Source organism: Lithobates pipiens, unplaced genomic scaffold, assembly GCF_037356315.1.
Source record: "Lithobates pipiens isolate NorthernLeopardFrog02 unplaced genomic scaffold, aLitPip1_a1.2 Scaffold_18, whole genome shotgun sequence".
Taxonomy (NCBI): domain Eukaryota; kingdom Metazoa; phylum Chordata; class Amphibia; order Anura; family Ranidae; genus Lithobates; species Lithobates pipiens.
The window spans coordinates 575742300-575768038 of record NW_027507758.1 but is presented as its reverse complement, the minus strand read 5'-3'; the positions used below and the strand labels follow the sequence as shown (position 1 = coordinate 575768038).

The 25739-nt window shown below is 42.7% G+C and overlaps 1 protein-coding gene and 1 long non-coding RNA gene across 2 annotated transcripts in view; one reads left to right on the top strand and one right to left on the bottom strand.

Moving 5' to 3' along the window:
* Positions 1-1157, bottom strand: part of LOC143989060 (cytochrome P450 2C5-like) — a 43934-nt gene extending 42777 nt beyond the window's left edge. The window contains exon 1 of the mRNA XM_077489072.1: positions 1015-1157. The gene's annotated coding sequence lies outside the window, so the exon portion shown is untranslated. The remainder of the gene's footprint in view (positions 1-1014) is intronic.
* On the top strand, positions 473-11114 carry LOC143989064 (uncharacterized). The gene is made up of 3 exons (XR_013276966.1): positions 473-779; positions 10590-10675; positions 10781-11114. It is a non-coding gene; the product is annotated as an uncharacterized LOC143989064 (long non-coding RNA).
* The last annotated feature ends 14625 nt before the right edge of the window (positions 11115-25739 follow it).

The following is a 25739-nucleotide window of genomic DNA, read 5'->3' as shown; positions in this document are numbered from 1 at the left end:
TTGGAGTTGCTGGCTGCTTCTTTAACTCGAGGACCATTTGTTCTAGCGGGTTGAGGTCAGGACTCTGTGTAGGCCAGTCAAGTTCCTCCACCACAAACTCACTCACCCATGCCTTTATGGACTTTGCTTTGTGCCGTGGTCCAAATCATTTGGTGGAGGGGAGATTACGGTGTGGGATTGTTTTTCAGGGGTTAGGAACTCTTATGGAGTCATAATACCAGGACCTTTTGGATAATTTCATGCTCCCAACTTTGTGGAAACAGTTTGGGGATGGCCCCTTCCTGTTCCAACATGAGTTTGCACCAGTGCACAAAGCAAGGTACATAAAGACATGGATGAGTGAGTTTGGGGTGGAGGAACTTAAAGTGGAAGTAAACTCCCCTATTGTTTTCAGCCAAGGAAGCTGCAATCTTTGCCTCTGTTTAATCTTCAACTGCTATGGTGCTGCACATGTGATTCGTTATGACACCAGCCATTGGATGGTTTGATAGTTTTGCTAAGAGCACAGCCAATGTGCAGTTAACATTCCCGGCATGCCTTTTTTTTTTAACTGTTTAAATCGATGGGTTTACTTTCACTTTAACTAGCCTGCACAGACCTTCTGACCTCAACCTAACAGAACACCTTTGGGATGAATTACAGCAGAGACTGCGAGTCAGGCCTTCTTGTCCACATCAGTGCCTGACCTCACAAATAAACTTCGGGAAAAATGGTCAAACATTCTCACAGACACACTCCGAAACCTTGTAGACAGCCCAGAAGAGTTGAAGCTGTTATAGGTGAGCCAACTTAATATTGAACCCTATGGACTAAGACGGGGATACCATTAAAGTTCATGTGCGTGTAAAGGCAGGTGTCCCAATACTTTTGGTAATATAGTGTATGTATTTCATCTGTGCCTTTTGCTATTTGCCTGAAATTCAGAATTCAATTAATCAAACCCACCCCCAGAAAAAAAAAAAAAAAACAATCTCGGAGTCAAAAAGAGGTCCTAAATATTCAGCAGCTACTTACTGTGTCAGTTTTATGGTCTTCTCTCTTCTTTGGTGTCGGAGCCAGTTATTTGTTTTCATATGCCTGGTTGAATGCTTAATGCAATGTGCTCAGACTGGTTGTTACTTGGCTTTTATAGCACAACTTTGCTCCACTCTCAGATAAGAAGAGCAAAGTCAACCGAGTTCAATAACACCACGAGTATGTTGTATTACTACTGAAATGTTTATCTAACAGTGTTCACTTTATTAAAATGGTATGAAACCCAAAACCAAAAAGATGTGGTGGTGGCTATATTAGTTTTCTTTTCTTGTGCCTTTTTCCTTCTGTTTTCACTTGGCCAGTAACACACCTCCTGTATTACTGAGACACAACTCTGGAGGAAATAGCAGAGAAGACACAGCAGACAGCAGCATTGCCAATCTGAGTTTGAAGGAAGTGTTATGTACCGTATTTATCGGCGTATAACACGCGCCGGCGTATAACACGCACAACAAGTTTAGGAGGGAATTTTAAGGAAAAAAACTTTTAGGAGGGAAGTTTAAGGGGAAAAAAAAAACGTACATTTATATGCCCATCAGTGTCATCTGCAGCCTTGTCCCCCATTGCAGCCTTGTCTATTTTATTTGCTATTTGTTTTGAATTTTTTAAAAATGCCGCTGCCGAGATACAGAGCCGGATGTGTATCTCGGCGGCGTGCGGTAGTTCTCGGCGGGCCTCCGGCACCTTCGGCTCTTCTCGGCAGCTTTCGGCCGTCAAAAAGAGCCAAAGGTGGCCGAAAGCTGCCGAGAACGGTGGAAGGTGGCCGAAAGCTGCCGAGAAGACCCGAAGGCGGCCGAAAGCTGCCGAGAACGGCCGAAAGTGGCCGAAAGCTGCCGATAATGTCCGAAAGTTGCCTTGAAGAGCCGAAGGCGGTTGAAAGACGCCCAGAGGCTCAGAATTTTCGGGGGATCGGCGTATAACACGCACCCACGATTTTCCGCTGCTTTTAAGGGAAAAAAAAGTGCGTGTTATACGCCGATAAATACGGTATTCAGCAGATTTAGAACCTCTAACAAATTGAAGCCAAACTCCAGTTCACACTTTATAAGCAGTTACAACAAACTGTTTTTTTTTCCCTTTTGGGATAAAGATTTTGCATGAATAAATAAAAACTGATAATATAATTATAGCGATACCCTCACTTAAGAGGGCCGCAAGTTTGGTTTGGGCCCTGAGCACAGCTCCGCCAACCCCCCGGCAATCTGCTCTACCCACTCTGGCACAGTTAGTATCTAGCAATACACATTAAATCGCTTATACTCTAAATATGTGTGTGTGCGTGGGTGGATAACTCAAGCTCATAGACAATCTTTGAAAGTATATAACTGACTTTACTTGTTGTTTTATAAAAGGAATAACATGAATCGAACATTTGGTTTGCAACACATAAGCAGGTCCCTGCAGTAACCAGTAATAAAGATAAACAGAGTAATCAGCATAATAAAGTATTGCTATGCAACTCTAACGCTGCCCTTTTTCAGCTACTTCCCCGCATGGGTAAACTAACACCCAGCACTATCTACCTATGCAGTCAGGCCTGACTGATCTAGATGGAAGTCCAGTGAAACAATATTCGCTAGCAATCTTTCGGTGGTGCACATGAAGAACAACTTTGTAATCCAAACGAATAATAAAGATAAAGTATCTGTCTTTAAACAGCTCTCACCACCCGGACAAGTCCAAGTCCGTTTTCCTCCGCCAATTCGTCTAGGAACAGGAATCCACCGACCTCTGAATCTTCAATCCTTCTGATGTACCGCAGCAAGGATGAGAAAATGTCTCTCAGGTACAGCTAGGCTGGCAGAGGGCTCTTTGGAAAAGAGCACAAGGCCCAGGCTTCAGGCCTTGTGCCTCCAGCAGTTCAGCACAGATCTCCTCTTGCTAGGAGAGAGGGTGGGGGTGTCCAAAGAGAAACAACTAGGCCTCTCCCCCTCCTTATATGCCCTCCCCCATGAGTCTCTGGGGCATAACTCCAAACATCCTGGGAACCAGCGGGGTTCTGGGAACAGTAGTTTTATAGTCCTTAAAGAGACCCCGCTACATAATATATAAAAATATATATATCCAAAAACGAGGGGGGTGGGGTACTATTGCTGAAGACCGAGTTGTCTTTTTGCATGGAACTCCGCTTTAGGTCATGCCACATCAAGTTATGTGGCACTGTGGCACCATGCAGTTTGGTGTGGTGCGTGTGAAAATGCATAGGGGTGCCATTAGGAATTAATGGCAACCTTGTGTCTGCTAAAGTGCAGCACATTTTTCTGTGGGTAGGGAACATGTGTAATTTTCGACATGTTCCCCAGCTACAGAGATGAACCTAACCTAGAAGGAGATGGAGGCTGTGATATGAAGGGTCATGATCATAGCACTAACGTGTGATCAGGACCTCTGCTGGAAGAAAATTTTACAGACCGGACTTCCATGAATTTGAATTCACGTAGTGCGGGTGTGTGTGTGTGTGCGTGTGTGTGTGTGTGTGTGTGAGGTCAGATGCCCCCCCCCCCCCCCTGCCTGCTAGAGCTGAAAAAAATCATTTAATCTGTGTGCTTTAGAACACGGGGCTCCAAACTTTCTGAACAAAGGGCCAGTTTATGGTCTTTAAGGCTTTAAAGGGGCCAAACTGTGGCCAGTGGGATTAGAAAATGTCATGGTGTCGGTGAGAACAAACAGAGCCCCATCATTGGTTTTAGTGGAAGAAATTGTGCCCTATTGTTGGTATCAGTGGAAGGAATGGTGCCCCATTATTGTGCTCCATCATTGATGTCTATGGGGGGAATAGTGCCCCAATCATTGATGTCTATGGGGGGAATAGTGCCCCATCATTGGTATCTGTGTGAGGAATGGCCCCCCATCATTAGTCTATGGGAAGAATGGTGCACCATCATTGGTGTCGGTGGATGGCATAGGGCCCCGAGGGCTGGATAAAGGCAAGCAAAGGGCCAAATTTGGAGACCACTGCTTTAGAAGGCTCTATAGGAGAAGTGGCTGCAGATAAACAGGTAAAAACGATTTGTTTCATTTCTGTGTATCACCATATATAAGGATTTACAACCACTTTAACATATGCAAGTTATGTGGTGTGAGAGCTTACCTACACAACCTATGTAATCTATATCCAATCCACAAGGCCTTTACACTACATAGTTTGTGATAAATCAAAAGGACGTACGTGGTATCAGTTTAATCTGATGTTATAACTATATAACTATATGATTGCATACTTTAATATGTGATGTTAGGTTAAAGTGGCTATAAACCCTTACATATACCCACTGAAGTTACTGGCCTCAGGTGATACACAGTGACGAAAAAAAAAAATCCTTTTACATAGGTTGTATCAGTTTATCTGCAGTCCTCTCTTCTCTACATCAGTTTAGGATCCAGAATTTACCCAGCATTTTGTTGCTTAAGAAAGCAGTGGGCGGAGATCTGATGTCACACACTGCACAGCACAGAGCAGATAGATGAGTGTAATATGACTCTTAAGTGGAGGGAATGGACACCCACCTCTACACATTCTCATGGAGAAACATGCACAGCTAAGGCTGTCAATCATGTGTCATTGGGAGGAGGGTCATCTCGTAGGATCGCTTGGTGTTGACATAGACTGCTAGAAGTAGCTCATGCAGATAACAGAGGATTGACAGAGCAGACAGAAATCTCACTAGATGCTTTAGATAGAGAAAAATACACACTTTAGAAGGATATACTTTGTGCTTTGTTCATTTTTCATGTCAGAGGTTTACAACCTTATTTACTTCACAGCAAAATCCACTAATTGTGATGAGTAGCACAGCTGAGAAAGCCCCTCTCTTGGAAAGTTAACATTCCTAGAACATTGGAGAAAATATATATTTTTGACATTTTTTTTTTTTATTTCATTATTCCACGTAAAGTACATAAAATATCTATGAGATGTCTATGATATACATTTAAAGTCTAATTCTAGGCAAACTGTTAAACACATATACATGATTTGTATTGCCTACCAAAGATTAAAGCGGTTCTGCACCTAAAAAAAAAATATTAAAAGCCAGTAGCTACTAATATTGCAGCTGCTGACTTTTAATAAAATTACACTTACCTGTCCCAGGGTCCAGCGATGTCGGCGGCAGATGACGAGCGATCGCTCGTCTCGCTGCTGCCACCGCCGCCATCCTCTGTCAGGGAATCGGGAAGTGAAGCATGGCGGCTTCACTGCCCGGTTCCCTACTGCCGTCTCTTCAGATCCCCCACTGTGTCTTGGGAACTGTGTGTTTCCCAGAACACAACGGGGGGGGGGGGGGGGCGGGGCATCTGCGGGGGTCTGCGGCGGTCTGCCCGGAAGTTGGTGCAGATACCTGGATTATCCAGGTAACTGCACCCCCCTCCCCCCTGAAAGGTGCCGATTGTGGCACCGGAGTGGGGGGGGGGGGGAATCAGATGAGCGGAACTTCCCCTTTAGGGTGAAGAACTGATTTAAGTAACAATTACAGATCTTGTCCCTCCCCAAACCAGTGAATGAACAGTAAAAAGAGAAGCAGCAGATTTCATCTCTCTATCACTCTGTTCTCTTGTCTTATCAGCACATCCCTTGGCACCTTGTGCCGATTCTCCCTCTACCAGCCTAAGGCCTCATGTACACTGCTGCTGGCAAACGGGCGTTAAGGAGCAGTTGGGCATTTTTTTTCAACTGCCCCTGATCTCTCCTCTAGGTTATCTTATCAGTACATGTACACAGGTTTGTTTATAGCCATTTCTAGGCCGTTGCATTTAGAGGCTTGTTTTGGAACCCAAAAAAATGCGTTCAGAAGCTGTGGACAGAGGCATTTCAAATGCCAAATGCTGCTAAACGCGGCTACCCGCGTTTAGGCATGTTTTCGTCTAGTAGCGTTTTTAAAGGGAAACATTTTGTTTATTACTTTTGAGCCTGGAAAATGCTAAAAACACACCAAAAACTCAATTATCACTGTATGCAAGTGATATACCATGTGATATTCCCCTCATCTGCCAATTATACTGTACAATACACGACTTGCATTACCTGTCACTGAAGTTGAATAGGAATTTCACTCACCCGTCAACCTTTGAGAATTTGCAAACTAGACGGGTCTAACATTTTCCAAGAGAACGTCAAAGGTGACATTGCTTTCTCAGCTGCTACTCACACTGTTGCCTCAAAGAATGGCTGAAATACTTGTTTTTAGTGCTTTCTAATCATTTGGCAGGGTCTCCTGAGGTTATCTTTAGTAAACGCTCCTGAAAGCAAACGTAGCTAAACGCGGATAAACGCGGCTTGTAAACATTGCTAAACATATGTTTTTAAACGTGGCTTACTAGCTGTGATGTTCCAGCGGTTGAGAAATGTCCCGTGTACATGAAGCCTAATGCCGCGTACACACGATCAAATTGTCCAGCGTAGTCCACCGGACAATCCGATCGTGTGTGGACTTCAGCGGACTTTTTCAGCGTGAAGTCCGGCTGACTTAGAAAGTAGTTTTGCAGCCCAATCTTTCCGCCGGACTTGGGTTTCAGCGGACAACACGTTCGTCAGTATGCTAGTCTGACGGACTAAGAATGACGCATGCTCAGAAGCAAGTACGAAAAGGAAGCTATTGGCTACTGGCTATTGAACTTTCTTTTTCTAGTCCCGCTGTTCGTGCTGTAAGTCATTGCGCTAGCAATCGCCGGACTTTGCGTGTGTTCGTGTGTGGCCAAGTCCGTTCGGTAGAAAGTCCGCCGGACTATCCGCCAGATTGTTTGCCGGACTAAGTACGCCGGACAATTTGATCGTGTGTACGCGGCATTAGATGTGCTGCGCAAGGGACTACAGAAGGCAGATACAAATAAAATAATAAATAAATAAAATGCAATACTTTTATTGCTTGCATTTAAAATACATTTGACAAAGAACTGATGACTAGAGATGCATTCATTTGTGTCTTTTTTTTATCTGGCTAAAGTTTGGCTGTAAGCTTGTTTTCAAATAGAAAACATATTTTAATGTATTTTAATGTGTAAAGTAGTAGTAGTAGTAAGAAGTAAACTCACTCTACCTCTTACCGTGCTGATTCTGGTTAAATATTATCACCAGCAAAAACTCACCTGAACTCTTTTCTTCCCTTTTTATTGTGCAATTAAGACAGCAAAAATGTCCTGCCAGTGTTTAAACTGCTAATCATCAGTTGGCAGAACACACCAGGACTTGTGTTATTCTCCTTTTCCCTTTTAGTATGCTGCCCACAAAATGCAAAACTTCAGTCCGTTCAGGTTTTCTATGCAGGCTATTGATGCCTTAAAGGTCTGCTCCAGCCTCACCGGTAAACACACTATTGACCAAAAATGTATAGAAATCTTCTATTGACCAACAGAACTCTAAATTAATCCAGTACTTAATGATTTCCTCAGATGCAGCTTAGAATTTCTAAGTCTTTTAACTTTGTTAAATAAATATTACAGCTTAGGTCTATCATGTCGATGAGGATCTCTTACCCAACAACCCTTGCCTGACCAAAGATTGAAGGGCCTCTTACACAACCACTCTTGCCCGGTGGTTGTGGTGGTCTGCGAGTGGAGGGCTTATTGGAATCTTGAAGCCCCCTTTATTGATAAAGGTGCCCCAAATTCCCCCATGTGAAGGAGTAGGAGGTACCTGTACATAGTATCCCCACTCATTCACATCAAATAAATAAAAGTTGTTACCTATAAATAAAGACAACTCAAACATTTGACAAGTCATTGATTTAAAAAATTCAAATTCCCCCAAAAATGCCCCTCATTGGAAATCCATAATCAATCACGATCCCTATCACCCACCAACTTGCAAAAAAACAAAACAAAAAACAATGGCCTGATGTACACAACCATTCATGATGGTAATACTAACTGAATGACAGCTCCCCAAGCTGTCATCAGCTATATAAGGGAAGTTGAGGAGATAGTAGTGACATTGTTGACCAAATCTGGCTAGCAATGCCACTGCTATCTCTCCCCCTTTGTTTAAAAGGGGCAGGGATTCCCTGTGTCTTCACATGTTCCTAGGGACATTGTGGGTGCTTGCACCCATGGCTTCTTTAGGAACCATTGACAGCGGGAAGCTTTCATATATAGAAGTGGTAGAAATACCACAGATCAGGCATCTGAATGGGCTAAAGTTCTAACCAAGCCATAGGATCATCCCTATTCAAGACTGTATACATGTTAAAAGGTGTATGCTTCCTGTAGAAAGTAATATAATATAGGGACCCTGTCTTAAGAAAGAGTATCCCTAGTCTAAATGTAGTGGCTACAGCTAGTCTGTAACCAGCCTGAGCTTTAATTATGTTTTTTGGCTGTGTTTAGTTTTTTTAGAAGAACACAACATTGTTTGCTTCTGCCTGCTGCTCGGAGTGTTCCCAATGATAGTGTAAGAATCTACAATGTGGGGGGTTAGGAACATATATTTGCATGCAAATGAGGTGAAACAAACGTCAATGTAAAAAAGAGAGACAAATAATTCCACAATAGCGCACTAAATTAATCTACAAATCTCCTAAATATCAGCAACGTGAAATGATCAACATAAAACACCCATACGTAATGTAAAGTATCCATATGGCATATCCAAAAATATATATATATATGCACCAATATATGCAAATTAATATGGTTTTACAGTCCAACTTAAAGTGATGAAGAAAGAGTGAAACAAAATCTCATTGATCCGCCAAAATCCTTCACCAAAGTGATGTGTGCGAAGTCCACTCCCTATAGCCCTTGTACACACGGTCGGATATTCCAACAACCAAATCCGTCGGATTTTGTCCAACGGATTTTGTCCAACGGATTTTGTCCGATGGATTTTGTCCGAAACTGTTGCATACGCACAGTCGGACAAAGTTGTCAGAAAATCCGATCGTACTTAACGTGATGACGTTATTTCGTTAGGACGTGACTACGTTCAGGCTAGTAGCCAATAGCTTTGGTCTAGGAATTTGATCTGAGCATGCGTGGCACTTTGTCCGATCGGAATTCTCTACACATGATCGGACAAAGTCCGATCGGATCATGTTGTCAGAAAATTTTATAGCCCAGCTGGAAAACTTGGTCCGTCGGATACTCCGACGGAAACAGTCCGATGGAGTCCACACACTGTCGGATTATCCGACAACATGGTCCTATCGGACATTGTCCATCGGAATGTCCGACAGTGTGTACAAGGGCTAAGAAGAACGCTCACCAGATGCTGTTGCCATTCACTCTCGTGTCTGGCAAATATCGCCTTATTAGATGTTATTGAATACATGCCAATCTCCATCCAGATTAATAAAGACATCTCCACATGTGGGGATAGAAATCGAGATAGAGCCTTCAATAGTGTAAAAACACCTTAAAAGTAATGCACTTACATCATAAAAGATTCAAAATCGCCTTGTTAAAATTCCAAACATGCCAGGTGATTGAGTGTTGCGATCTCCACATAGCTTCCTTCGTACATGTGGCGTCACCATCTTAATGTTGCCGTATAGCCATGCCCTGGTGCGTTTCATCACTTCAGACTTCGTCACATGGGGTGCCCTGTAGATTATAGATTCATTTAGTGTGCTACTGTGGAATTTTTTGTCACTGTTTTTTTACATTGACATTTGTTTCACCTTATTTGCATGTTTATTGAATATTAAGTGGCAGTACAAACAGGTGTTTTTCATTATTTCATTAGCGCCGTGGGCACACATATATGAATACTTGGTCAATCACTAAAGGTACATTCCAGTGATGCAGGCTGGTGAACAGGATAAATATGTTAAAGTGACCTTTTAGAAGGCTCTTTGGACAGGATGTGAGTTTAGAGGACCAGGTTTTCTGCCTGGGCAAGGTATAACTATAGAGAGATCCATTTCATGGTTATCGTACCTGCTGCCTGGGAAAGAAGAGTGAAGATGAGTCCTAAGAGTTTTGCTTAGTTGATTTCCTAACTCCGCTTAAGGCTAGATTCACACTATTGCGAATTGGATGCGGATTTCCCCGCAACCAATTTGCATGTTAGGAGATTGTGACCGGCTCTCTATGGAGCCGGTTCACAAATCTCTGGAGCAGTTCCAATGCAAATTGCACAGGAGTCCTGTGCATCTTCTGATCTATTTGAGGTCTGAATTCAGCCAAAAATTCGGACTGAAATTGGACTTGAAACAGGGAACAGGGACGCACCAGACCCCTGCTGTGAGCAACTCCGTGCCACAGTGTGAACCCAGCCTTAAGGTTCAAAACAAGGAATGAGCTCACTATTTAGTCTGGATGCAGGACAAACATCATAACCTTTACCCATTCAGAAGGAGCCAAACATAGTTGCAGGTAAGAAATTTGCTCCGTGTATGGCTGGCCTAAATGACTATTTAAAGTGAACTTTTCTTCCATAAGATCTAAAACTAAAATTGATATCTAAGAGCAGCCTCCACAAGCTGCATACTGTTACCTTTAATTCAGTAAAACCTCCTCTATGCCTTGTCTGAGGTTATTTTTATCTTATTATGAAGGCCTCATGATATTATGAAAGTCTCCCCATCTGATACTCTGTTTATTCTCATTGTATATGGAAGCATTTAAAAGATCTGGTTTCGCTGCACTGTCTGGATCATCGGGCAACAATCTCAGGCATAGCTTATGGAAGGCTTGAAATAAAGATGTAAGTGGTAAATATAAATCTTTTTACGTATTTTGTACTTTTTGCTAATTAATAGATTTCACTATTTGGCTTTCAATGTACTTATTGATATATCTTGTTCCTCAGAAGTCTATATGCTTCCCCCCCTGAAGAAGACCACCTCTATTTTTACATGGTCAAAATGCATTGGAGTTTTCCTGTATGACTTTCTACAGTTAATATGCCATTTGTCTATTGTGCCACTGTATAATTATGCATTGTATGGCTTCCAGTTTTGGTTTTCAGAGCTGATGTCTTTTACGGACAGTTGGACTTGTGTATACTACTTTTTGTAATAAATAATGTTTTATTAAATTATTTTGGATTTATTTGCTGCAATATAAAACCCCATAGGGAAATTTTCCATATTTTTTTTTATGTTTTCATCGGGGCGTGTAGCTAATTCTTGCTCACATTTATGTATCGCTTTTTTGTTTTCAGCATGGTATATAGACCCAAAATAAATAGTAATATTTTACACCTTACCAGTCTTTAGATGTAGTGGCTGCATTATTTTCATTTATAAGGCTTATAATACTAATACAGAAAAAACCTGTTGATCTTGCTATAAATGTAGTGTCCTCATCGCTTCCTGTGACCTAAACTGAAAGCACAATGTTGTGTCTGTTGAAGTCCAATCCGAGTAACATCCATGGCTCCCTCCATTGATTTTGTGTAATGAGTAGAACAGGGAGTGTATTTTTTGCAGCATTACAAGGTGAAAATAAAGGTGAAAACCCTGAAAGAGTTATACTAATGCAGGCACTGTAGCTAAGGAATGATAAACTGCAATTTTTATTTTATTTTAATATTAGGTATACTTTAACCACTTTCAGACCGGACCATTTTGCTGGTAAATGACCAGAGGTCTTTTTACACTTTGGCACTGCGCTGCTTTAACTGGTAATTGCGCGGTCATGCAATGTTGTACCCAAACAAAATTTGCGTCCTTTTCTTCCCACAAATAGAGCTTTCTTTTGATGGTATTTGATTGCCTCTGCGATTTTTATTTTTTGCGATATAAACGTAAAAAGACCGCAAATTTTGAAAAAAAATGATATTTTCTACTTTTTGTTATTAGAAAAATCCAATAAACTCAATTTTAGTCATACATTTAGGCCAAAATGTATTCAGCCACATGTCTTTGGTAAAAAAAAAGTCAATAATTGTATATTTATTGGTTTGCGCAAAAGTTGTCACATCTACAAACTAAGGTACGTTTTCTGCAATTTACGCAGCTTTTAGTTTACGACTGCCTATCTCATTTCTTGAGGTGCTAAAATGGCAGGGCAGTACAAAACCCCCCCAAATGACCCCATTTTGGAAAGTAGACCCCCTAAGGAAATTGATAAGAGGCATGTTGAGCCCATTGAATATTTTATTTTTTTGCCTCAAGCGATTGAATAATGACAAAAAAAAAAATTTTTTTTTTTTTTACACAAAGTTGTCACTAAATGATATATTGCTCACACATGCTATGGGCGTATGTGAAATAACACCCCAAAATAAATTCTGCTGCTTCTCCTGAGTACGGGGATACCACATATGTGGGACTTTTTGGGAGCCTAGCCGCGTACGGGGCCCCGAAAACCAAGCACCGCCTTCAGGCTTTCTAAGGGCGTACATTTTTGAGTTCACTTCTCACTACCTATTACAGTTTTGAAGGCCATAAAATGCCAAGATGGCACAAAACCCCCACAAATGACCCCATTTTAGAAAGTAGACACCCCAAGCTATTTGCTGAGAGGCATGTTGAGTTCATGGAATATTTTATATTTTGCCACAAGTTGCGGGAAAATTACAAACTTTTTTTTTTTTTTTTTTTTTTTCACAAAGTTGTCACTAAATGATATATTGCTCACACATGCCATGGGCATATGTGAAATGACACCCCAAAATAAATTCTGCTGCTTCTCCTGAGTACGGGGATACCACATATGTGGGACTTTTTGGGAGCCTAGCCGCGTACGGGGCCCCGAAAACCAAGCACCGCCTTCAGGCTTTCTAAGGGCGTAAATTTTTGAGTTCACTTCTCACTACCTATTACAGTTTTGAAGGCCATAAAATGCCAAGATGGCACAAAACCCCCACAAATGACCCCATTTTAGAAAGTAGACACCCCAAGCTATTTGCTGAGAGGCATGTTGAGTCCATGGAATATTTTATATTTTGCCACAAGTTGCGGGAAAATTACAAACTTTTTTTTTTTTTTTTTTTTTTTCACAAAGTTGTCACTAAATGATATATTGCTCACGCATGCCATGGGCATATGTGAAATGACACCCCAAAATAAATTCTGCTGCTTCTCCTGAGTACGGGGATACCACATATGTGGGACTTTTTGGGAGCCTAGCCGCGTACGGGGCCCCGAAAACCAAGCACCGCCTTCAGGCTTTCTAAGGGCGTTACAGTTTTGAAGGCCATAAAATGCCAAGATGGCACAAACCCCCCCAAATGACCCCATTTTGGAAAGTAGACACCCCTAAATTTAGGGGTACACTAGTGAGACTAGGTAATAAATGGCGGGTGCCCTGAAACTATAAAAAAATAACTAACCAACCAGCGTCACCTGTAACAGTTATATGGTGATCACTGGTGAAAGGGTTAACTAGGGGGCAATCAGGGGGCTTTATGCGGTAGTATATGGGGGTCCCTGGCGCTATAAAAAGCTGCGGCGAACCTAAATACCTACCTGCCTAACTAGCGTCACCTGTGACACTAATACAGCGATCAGAAAAACGATCGCTTATTAGGCTGGGTTCACACTGGAGCGATGCGGGAACGCCACGAATGCGCGGCGGGTTCCCGCATCGCATGCCTCCCGGCGGCAGTTCACACTGCCCTATGCGAACTGCTGGGAGTGTCAGTGAAATGTTACTGACACCCCCAGATCAGTTCGCATATCGCAGTGCGATCTGCAAACTCGGATCGCATGGTGTGAACACCCATGCGATCCGATTCTGCTGCGGGCCAAAAAAAGGGTCCCGTGCGAATTTGCGGCGGGTGCGGCGGGTGTGGCGGGTGCGGCGGGTGCGGCGAATGGCTGAACTCGAATCGCACAGAGATCGGATGTGATTTGCACTGCAGTGCGGTGCGAATCACATCCGTTCTCATAAACCGCTGCAATGTGAACCCAGCCTTAGTGACACTGGCGACGGGGGGTGATCACGGGGTTAAACCTTTATTGGGGGGGTTAGGGGGGTACCTTAGAACTAAAGGGGGCTAACCCTAACTGCCCTAACAGTTATTAGTCACAAATGACACCCGCCGGGTGATCAGGGGGTTAAACCTTTATTAGGTAATAAATGGCGGGTGCCCTGAAACTATAAAAAATAACTAACCAACCAGCGTCACCTGTAACAGTTATATGGTGATCACTGGTGAAAGGGTTAACTAGGGGGCAATCAGGGGGCTTTATGCGGTAGTATATGGGGGTCCCTGGCGCTATAAAAAGCTGCGGCGAACCTAAATACCTACCTGCCTAACTAGCGTCACCTGTGACACTAATACGGCGATCAGAAAAATGATCGCTTATTAGGCTGGGTTCACACTGGAGCGATGCGGAAACGCCGCAAATCCGCGGCGGGTTCCCGCATCGCATGCCTCCCGGCGGCAGTTCACACTGCCCTATGCGAACTGCTGGGAGTGTCAGTGAAATGTTACTGACACCCCCAGATCAGTTCGCATATCGCAGTGCGATCTGCAAACTCGGATCGCATGGTGTGAACACCCATGCGATCCGATTCTGCTGCGGGCCAAAAAAAGGGTCCCGTGCAAATTTGCGGTGGGTGCGGCGGGTGCGGCGGGTGCGGCGAATGGCTGAACTCGAATCGCACAGAGATCGGATGTGATTTGCACTGCAGTGCGGTGCGAATCACATTCGTTCTCATAAACCGCTGCAATGTGAACCCAGCCTTAGTGACACTGGCGACGGGGGGTGATCACGGGGTTAAACCTTTATTGGGGGGGTTAGGGGGGTACATTAGAACTAAAGGGGGCTAACTCTAACTGCCCTAACAGTTATTACAGTCACAAATGACACCAATGCAAAAAAAAAAAAAAAAAAAAAAAAAATGACATTGGTGTCACTGTGACTGGGGGGCAGGGGTAATTGGGGGGGTGATCGGGGGGTAAAGGGGGGGTGTGAGTGTGCCTGGCATGTTCTACTGTGTGTGTAGAGTGTTGGTGCAACTCACCGATCCGCTCTCCTCCGTGTCGGAACGAAAAATACCGACACGGAGGAGAGAATACATCACTTCCTCTCCTGTGTTTACATTACAGGAGAGGAAGTGATGTCACGGGGGATTCCTATTCGTCGGGAGCGATCGCGAGGGGGTGGCCATGAACGAATGGCCGTCCCCTCGTCCGGGATCGCTCCCGCACGAATACCGACCGCCGCAGGCACCGGGCGGGGGCCCGATCGGGCCCCCGACCCGCGGGAGGCAAGGGACGTACATGTACGCCAATATGCCTGCCCGTGCCATGCTATCGACGTACATCGTCGTGCGGCGGTCGGCAACTGGTTAACCACTTACACCCGGACCAATTTGCAGCCAAAGGACCATGCCCCTTTTTGCGATTCGGCACTGCGTCATTTTCACTGACAATTGCGCGGTCGTGCGACGTGGCTCCCAAACAAAATTGGCATCCTTTTTTTCCCACAAATAGAGCTTTCTTTTGGTGGTATTTGATCAACTCTGTGGTTTTAATTTTTTGCACTATAAACTAAAATAGAGCGACAATTTTGAAAAAAATGCAATTTTTTTTTACTTTTTGCCTAAATAAATATCCCCCAAAAATATATAAAAAAAACATATTTTTTTCCTCAGTTTAGGCCAATACATATTCTTCTACATATTTTTGGTAAAAAAAATAAATAAATCGCAATTAGCAATTATTGATTGGTCTGCGCAAAAGTTATAGCATTTACAAACTAGGGGATAGTTTTATAGCATTTTTATTAATATTTTTTTTTTTACCAGTAGTGGCGGCAATCAGTGATTATTATTATTATTTTTTTGTGACTGCGACATTATGGCGGACACATCAGACATTTTTGACACATTTTTGAGACCATTGTCATTTATTCAGCAATCAGTGCTATTTAAATGCACTGATTCCTGTGTAAATAACACTGGCAGTGAAGGAGTTAACCACTAGGGGGCGAGGAGGGGTTATGTGTGACGTTGTGTGTTTTTTTTTATAATAGGGGGCGTGTGACATCACTGATCGTCTTTCCCTATAACAGGGAACAGACAATCGGTGACAGCCACAGTAGGAAGCACATGGAGAGGTTTGTTTACACAGACCTCTCCTCGTTCTTCAGCTCTGTGACCCGATCATGGGACACCAGCGGCGATCGGGTCCGCGGGTCCTGCGGCCATGATCACGGAGCTCAGGACCGGGCCCACGGCTGGGCACTTAAAGAGAAATGTACCTGTACGTGCTTGTGCCCAGCTGTGCCATTCGGCCGACGTAAATGTGCAGGAGGCGGTCCTTAAGCGGTTAAAGCAGGGTTTCTCAACTAGAATTTGCTAGGGTTCCTTGAGCAATGAACAATTTCTGACTCTCAGATAAGTTCCCACTAACACCATTGATCATTTTACCTACAGTGGTGTGAAAAAGTGTTTGCCCCCTTCCTCATTTCCTGTTCCTTTGCATGTTTGTCACACTTAAGTGTTTCGGAACATCAAACCAATTTAAACAATAGTCAAGGACAACACAAGTAAACACAAAATGCAATTTGTAAATGAAGGTGTTTATTATTAAAGGTGAAAAAAAATCCAAACCATCATGGCCCTGTGTGAATAAGTGATTGCCCCCCTTGTTAAAACATACTATAACTGTGGTTGTCCACACCTGAGTTCAATTTCTATAGCCACACCCAGGCCTGATTGTTCACAATCAAGGCATCTCTTAAATAGGAGCTGCTTGACACAGTAAGGTCCACCAGAAGATCCTTAAAAGCTACACATCATGCCGAGACCCAAAGAAATTCAGGAACAATTGAGAAAGAAAGTAATTGAGATCTATCAGTCTGGAAAGGGTTATAAAGCCATTTCCAAAGCTTTGGGAATCCAGCGAACCACAGTGAGAGCCATTATCCACAAATGGCGAAGACATGGAACAGTGGTGAACCTTCCCAGGAGTGGCCGGCCGCCCAAAATTACCCCAAGAGCGCAGCAACGACTCATCCAAGAGGTCACAAAAGACCCCACAACAACGTCCAAGGAACTGCAGGCCTCACTTGCCTCAGTTAAGGTCAGCGTTCATGCCTCCACCATCAGGAAAAGACTGGGCAAAAATGGCCTGCATGGCAGAGTTCCAAGGAGAAAACCACTGCTGAGCAAAAAGAACATCAAAGCTCGTCTCAATTTCTCCACAACACATCTTGATGATCCCCAAGACTTTTGGGACAACATTCTGTGGACCGATGAGACAAAAGTGGAACTCTTTGGAAGGTGTGTGTCCAAGTATATCTGGCGTAGAAGGAACACTGCATTTCATAAAAAGAACATTATACCAACAGTAAAATATGGTGGTGGTAGTGTGATGGTCTGGGGCTGTTTTGCTGCTTCAGGACCTGGAAGACTTGCCGTGATAAAAGGAACTATGAATTCTGCTGTCTACCAAGAGATCCTGAAGGAGAATGTCTGACCATCTGTTCGTGTACTCAAGCTGAAACGAACTTGGGTTCTGCAGCAGGACAATGATCCTAAACACACCAGCAAGTTCACCACCGAATGGCTGAAGAAAAACAAAATGAAGACTTTGGAGTGGCCTAGCCAAAGTCCTGACCTGAATCCTATTGAGATGTTGTGGTATGACCTTAAAAAGGCCGTTCATGCTCGAAAACCCTCTAATGTAACTGAATTAGGACAATTCTGCAAAGATGAGTGGGCCAAAATTCCTCCAGGACGCTGTAAAAGCCTCATTGCACGTTATCGCAAACGCTTGGTTGCAGTTGTTGCTGCTAAGGGTGGCCCAACCAGTTATTAGGTTTAGGGGGCAATCACTTTTTCACACAGGGCCATGATGGTTTGGATTTTTTTTTCACCTTTAATAATAAACACCTTCATTTACAAATTGCATTTTGTGTTTACTTGTGTTGTCCTTGAATATTGTTTAAATTGGTTTGATGTTCCGAAACACTTAAGTGTGACAAACATGCAAAGGAACCGGAAATGATGAAGGGGGCAAACACTTTTTCACACCACTGTATATGTAAGGGGGTCATTCTTCCCAGTGACCACAAGAATTGACCACAAGTATAAAACCTGGTACACTATCAGATGAATAATCGTCCATTTTTTGTTGCATTCTAGTCTCATATCGAAAGTGAAGAGGTCACTCAACTTACAAAAATTCTCATATGAAAGAATACAACTTCAGAAGTGATGTAACGTGTTGAATTGTTTTGTAATGCATTCATTTGTTTCCGATCATGCGTAGTCTTGCTCTTACAATTTTTTTCGGATGAAAACTATACTAATTAAATGAAAATTGGACGTTGTGTTCACGTACGATAACAATTTTATGACATGCACCTTCAGGTTTTGCCTTCCAAAAAGTCGGAATCGGCTGTCAAAAGCACTATACTAACAATCAGATAATCGGCCGATCGTTCCAGCGTACTCAGTTTTAATTCAGATTTTCTTATTATGTGTATGGGCCTTTAGGAGCATTCTTCCCACTGACCATTGCATATATCATGATTGCAGATATACAGTAGTAATTTTTAGCAGCGATCTCCTGAGATTGGAAAGTTTTTTTCAAGCATTCTGCATTGAAAAGGCGGAGAAAGGCTGCTTTAACTAGTTGCCGCCTGCCCACCATCAAATGGCGGCGGGGAAGTGCAGCTCTCCTTCTGGATGCCGTCATATGACAGTGCCCCAGAACGGGCGCTCTTGCATGCCAGCGGGGGCACGCATCCCGGCCTTGCCGTGTTGGTTGGACTCGCGGCAACCCCCGATCTCTGTAAAGAGCTCTGTCCGTGGCTCTTTAACCATGTGATCGGCTGTGTCCAATCACAGCCGGTCACATGTAAACACGGAGATGCCGGTAGTCGGCTCTGCTCACCTCACACTGACAGAGTGTGTGGAAGGAAAGCCAATCAGCGGTATCTCCACATAGGGGGACATCTAGGAATGTAATCAGGACACTGAAGATCAGTGCTCAGTGATATAGCGTCACCAATCATTACCCACCATTGCCCACCAATGTCAGCAATCAGTACCCACCTGTGGCAGCAAGCAGTGCCCACCACTGTCCACAAGTTCCACCAATCAGTGCCTATTAGTGATGCCAGTCAGTGCTGGCTATCAATGCCACCTATCAGTGCCACCCATCAATGCTCATCAGTGCCCATCAGTATCGCCTATTGTGCTGCCTATCAGTGCCCACCAGTGTGACCTATTGGTGCCCATTAGTGCTACCTAACAGTGCCTATCAGTGCCACATATCAGTGCCCATGAGTAAGGATGAGCCGAACACCTCCCTGTTTGGTTCGCACCAGAACTTGCGAACAGACCTAAACTTCGTGTGAAATTTAGAACCCTATTAAAGTCCAAGGGACTCCAACGTTAAAAATCTAAAGTGCTAATTTTAAAGGCTAATATGCAAGTTACTGTCCTAAAGGGTGTTTGGGGACCTGGGTCCTGCCCCAGGGTGACATGGATCAATGCAAAAAAAGTATTACAAATACTAATATGCAAGTTATTGTCCTAAAGGGTGTTTGGGGACCTGGGTCCTGCCCCAGGGGACATGGATCAATGCAAAAAAAGTATTAAAAACGGCAGTTTTTTCGGGAGCAGTGATTTTAATAATGATTAAAGTGAAACAATAAAAGTGTAATATTCCTTTAAATTTCGTACCTGGGGGGTGACTATAGCATGCCTGTGAAGGGGCACATGTTTCACGTGCTTAGAACTGTCCCTGCTCAAAGTGTCATTTTTGCAGGAAAAAAAGCCTTTTAAAATCATTTGCAGCTATAATGAATTGTCGGCTCTGTAATACAGAGAATACTCAATGAGTGTTATTGTTTCACTTTAATCATTATTAAAATCATTGCTCCTGAAAAAACGGCTGTTTTTAAAACTTTTTTTTGCATTGATCCATGTCCCCTGGGGCAGGACCCGGGTCCACAAACACTTTTTAGGACAGTAACTTGCATATTAACCTTTAAAATTAGCACTTTAGATTTCTCCCATATACTTGTACAGGGTGTTCCGGCTTTTTGAATTTGCCTGCAAACAGCCCAAATTGTTCACTGTTCGCTGAACAGGCAATGTTCGAGTCGAACATGAGTTCGACTCGAACTCGAAGCTCATCCCTACCCATGAGTGTGGCATATTAGTACTTCCTCATCAGTGCCACCTAATCAGTGCCCATAAGTGCCACCTCATCAATGCCCACCAGTTCAGCCTACCAGTGCCCATCATTGCCGCCTCATCAGCGCACATCAGCGAAGACAAAATATTACTTAATTACAAAATTTACTGACAGAAAAAAGTAAAAAACATTTATTTTTCAACATTTTTGGCTTTTTTTTTGTAAAAAACTCAGCAGTTATTAAATACCACCAAAAGACTTCTATTTGTGTGAACAAAATGATAGAAAATTGTTTGGATACAGTGTAGCATGACCGCACAATTGTCATTTAAAGTGTGACAGCGCTGAAACATGAAAAATGGCTTGGGCAGGAAGGGTGTGTCAGTGCCCTGTAGGCAAGTGGTTAACCACTTGCTGTCTGCACTATAGCCGAATAACGGCCACAGTGCAGACCTTAATTTCTGAGAGGCTGTCATATGACGGCCTCCCCTTTGCACGCTCCCTGCGTGCGCCCTTCAGGGTACCCGTGGCACGCGCTGTGATCACTGAGACTCGGATGATCACAGATCCCAGTAGGGGCCAGTCCCGGACCCTTACCACGTGATCAGCTGTCAGCCAATGACAGCTGGTCACATGATGTAAACAAAAGCTCAGTGATCGTTTTTTTTTTCTCCTCACACTGACAGCGTGAGGAGAAAAAAAAGCTGATCACCAGCTTATCTGCAAGGGACAATGGTCCCGAAGAGGAAGAGGCAATTATGCCTCCTCTGTGCCCACCAGTACCCCCTGCCATTGCCACCGCCACCTGCCAGTGCCCACCAGTGCCACCTATCAATGCTCACAAGTGCCACCTATCAATGCCCACCAGTGGTGCCAATCAGTTCCACCCATCAGTGCTGCCTATCAGTGTAACCGATCAGTGCCCATTATTGCCACCCATCAGTGCCCCTCACTGTCACCTATTGGTGCCTATCAGTGCCGCCTCATCAGCGTACATCAATGAAGGAGAGAAATTACCTGTTTGAACAATTTTATAACAAAATCTATATAAAAAAAGAAATACATTTAATTCGGTCTTTTAATTTTTTTTTAACAAAAGATAAAAACCACACAGGTGATCAAATACCACTACAAGAAAGCTCTATTTGTGGGAAAAAGTGATAAAAATTGAATTTGGGTACAGTGTAGCATGACCGCACAATTGTCATTCAAAGTGCATCAGCGCTGAAAGCTGAAAATTGGTCTGGACAGGAGGGGGGGTTTAAGTGCCCAGTAAGCAAGTGGTTAAAGAATTAAGGAAGGTTTCATGTTTAAAAAGTTCCCCAGAACTAAAATGTACCTTTGATGTTTAGTATTTTTTTTATATTATGTTATATAAATATAAGGATTTTTTTTTGCTTTTATAAATATCTAAATTATAATTGATAGATTTGTGTAACAATATTGGAACATACAACATCAACAGTACTGACTTTTAAATCTGAACTTTCAAAGAATGTCATTTGCCAACTGCAAAGTCACAAAACATGTCATTCAACTTGAAAAATGTTTCCACCTAATGAAGCATTAAGCTATAAACTGTTGCTTCACCTTCGCTTAAACTCAGACAACCTTCTTTAAAGCCAGAAAACTAGTGTTATCTCTGTCAGCTGATTGTAATTGTAAGACACAATCACCAGAAAAAAAACCCTCCTCTGACCTCTTCTTTGCATGTCAATCATTAAAAAAAAAAAAAGCTATTGGAAGGAGTCCATAGGCAGGAGCAGACCTTGCATGGTGCTTTAAACATGCATGCCACTGCTCTACTTTTCCTTTTCAATGAATGTATAGAAGTACACACTATATAAAAACTGGTCATATATAGGACAAATACTCAAGTGAATAAAAATATGAACCCAGTAAATTCAACTTCCTCCCACACCACTAAACGCTAATCCAATCAAGAGGGATAGCTGTGTAAAGTTTCTTTAAAAAATAAGACAAACAAAAAAAAAAAACACTTCTGTAAATGTGTCAATCTCCTATGTCCCCCATGGCTCTCGGAAGTTTCTCCCAGTGTGAAGAACTGGTGAGCATTGCAGGGAACATAGCAGATCAACATGACGTTTTTCTATAATTAAGCTTAGTCTTGTTGTGGGCGAGTCACGGCAGTAGGCGTCACAGGCAAGAATTCCTTGCCTGTCTGCTTGTAGGGATCAGTAAACTTACACCCATTTCACATTTTACCACAGCACTGCCTATATTTCTTTCCCTAGATTTACTGATTAACATAAAATGTTGGTTTCTTCATAGATTCCAGACAACATTTCTTTTTGATCAGGACAACATTTGTTGGGGGACACGGGAGATCAAAACTGGTGTATGCCTGCTGGAGGGAGATGAAAATCTTTTATGTGTATACTGTGATCCTGTTGACCATCTAGATGGCCATTTCATGAGTAACAGGGCTTGTCCATGCTGAAAGATGAACCTGTCACCTGAACAGTGTCCTCTTCCATCCCTTCAGGGTTAATGTCTGTGTACTACAATGAATGTGATGCAGACACTCCATGTTGGAACTCCAGTACTTTTAAATATTGTCACACGTCTCACCAGGGTAATGCTGCCCACAAGTTCACATGGGACACATTTTTTTTTGCATGTGCACACTTCCTCTGTATCGCCCATGTTTTGTCTGAGATCCAGTGGGCTCCTTGCCAAGTCCAGGATCTGTCCTCCTTGTTGCTGCCTTCCAATGACCAGGGATTCAGATGGTTATTTACTCTCCCTGCTTCAAAAAATAGTTTGTTAGTATCTATTATTGAGAATTGTTTATCTTTGCATACTTTTAAGGGTTAAGCAGATGGTGCCTTCTCCATGACCCCCTCTTCGTTGGGCACCAGGTGTGGGTCATATGAGAGGTCTACCCCAGGGTGGGTTCTTCTGGGCTAAACAAGGCACAGAGGATGGGTCACTGTCTTACACATGGGGTACATTTACTTGAACAGACGACTGAACTCTAATTGATTCTCTCTTGATGTTAATAAACACCACTATGGTCACTGTTGCATCAAGGATGGGCTCCCTGAACCGATTACCTCTCCACCTGTCGGCGTATCTCCACTACCTTACAAACAGTAACAAAATGAGGTCCCACCATGCCCCTAGCATGGACTCCATAAGCACATTTACTTAACTCTTGCTCTTTTGTACCTGTGCACAGGCTGAGGACCTCTTTGGTGCTGATCTACTCCCATTGCTGTGGGATATGGGAGAGAGTGCTGACAACAACTCTTCCTGCAAGAGGCTATCTCACCTGTGATAATTTACTATGTAATGCCAAATTGTGCAGTCGCTAAAGCTGTGTCTGAAATTGTTAGTGGTGCAACAACATCAAGTATGGCTTGAAAACATATCCCAAACCTATAATTTAAAGGACTTTTATATTTTCTATGACATTCCTAAAGTTGTATGAAAAAGCCAATCCTCCTGATTTATGGTTTGTTTGCTTTTCATGATAAAAAGGGTCCTCCACAGCTATGCCCAGTTTCCTATGTTATTTAAGTGGCAATAGCTTTTTGATAAATTCACAGAATTTTCAGAAAGGTAGCTTGGCCTGATTAGGTCATAGCCTATTGAAAATTAAGGCATTAGTAGGTAACATTTGCTACCTGTGCTTTGCTAGAGGATTTGCTGTCCCGATAATGCTATCAGCTTTTGTGGATGTCAGTCAAGCCAGCCATAGATGGTTTGAATCTTGGCTGGTTCAGCAGGGCCTGACCAAAATTTGAACCATCTATGGGCAGGCTGATAGTACCCAAGTCGATCCATTCGATCGACTTGGGTACAAGCAGTATGTCGGATTTTTTTATTCCCATCGGCTATAACTCCTAGTAATAATCATTGTGTTCCCTTGGCAAGGATGGCTCCCCACCCTTCCCCGGCGGGAGAACACAATAGCTCTGTGAGAGAGATTCCCCATGAACACTGAATGTTGATGAAGGAATCAAGTTGCATCATCTATGGATGGCCCGAGGCTAGATGGCCATCATTAGTGCAAAAGACCCAGTATGTCCACCTGACAGACTGATAGTGGTCAGCATGGATGGCATTACAAGTATAGTTTCCTAATATGTGGATGCATTCCTCCAACCCCGGTTACCTCTCTTCCTGCATATATTAAAGACTCTGCACATGTTTTAGATATTTTACAGCAATACAAATGGGGGTCTGGATACCTATGGTTATCTCTAGACGTGAGTTCATTATACACGTCAATTCCTCACGAAGGTGGCCTAAGGGCAGTGGAGTTTTTTCTATCTGAAGCAGATTACATAAACCTCAATAAATCCAAATTTATTTGCCGATGTACCCAGTTTGCCCTGGAGAGGAATTATTTCTCTTTCCAGGGCAAATTTTAGACAGATAGCTGGTACAGCTATGGGTGCACATTTTGCGCCATGCTTTGCTAATCTGTTTATGGAGTATTGGGAAAAATCCTGTATTTGGCACCATAATCCCTTTGCAAAACATTTGGTGTTTTATGGAAGGTATATAGATGATATACTTATCATCTGGGATGGATCACGTGATACTGTTGATAAATTTGTATCATACTGTAATGACAATACGTTTGGTATCCAATTCACCTATGTAGTGGATGCCAATTCTCAGTTTTTTTTGGATCTGGAATTGGGAACTGATGGAGATGGTAACATCACGTCCAAAACCCACTTCAAAGAAACTGCCAGAGGAGTTGCCATCACCCCAAATGGAAAGACAATATACCCCACAGCCAATTTTGTAGGTTGCGTAGAAATTGTAGTAACACCAAAGACTATGATGACCAGGCTATTATATTGTCGAAAAAGTTCTTGGAGAAAGGCTACGCAGACCATCACATCCAAGAGGCAAGAAGCTGATATAGAGATGGACTAAAGAATAAGAATATGACCGCAGGTACTAAAGATAAACAAGTCCCCCTTTTTATCACTACATACAATGACCAGCATTGGGCTATTAAAAAAGCTGTTCAAAAACACTGGCCAATTTTAGGGCAGGATAAAGTACTAGAGAAGATCCTCCCTATTAAACCTCGGGTAGTGTTTCGACGAACAAAAAACCTTAAAAGCTTAATTGCTCCGAGCCACCTTAGAGACAAGCAAAATATAAAGATGCAAAATATTCCTAAATTTTTCAACATTATGGGATGCTATAGATGTAAAGGCACCATATGCAAAGCGTGCAAATTTATATCTCATGGCCAGAAGTCGTTTGACTGTAAAGATGGCCAAACTTTCCAGATAAACCTATTTATCTGTTGCAATACCCAGTTTGTTGTCTATGGACTGAGATGCCCATGTGGGTACCTTTTATGTAGGGAGAACATTGCAGGTTCATAGAGAAAAAGGTGGTGAAGCACAGTGTGCCACGCCATTTTAAGTATAAACATGATGGTAACAGGGTTGGAATTATTTGGTATAGAATCTATACCTATGACCATCCTGGAAGGCGAAAGATTTGCATGGCTCTGTAAGCGAAAATCCTTCTGGATTTTCCCTTTAAATAGCATGGCACCGGGAGGGTTGAATGAAGAACTTGAAATTGGTACCCTCATATGATGAACTTGAATATCCATATTTTTTAAATATATTTTTTACATTTTTTTTTATTAATTGTTTAATTGCATACTTTTCAATCTAATTTTTTATTTTATTTTTTTAATTTTTTTTTAAAA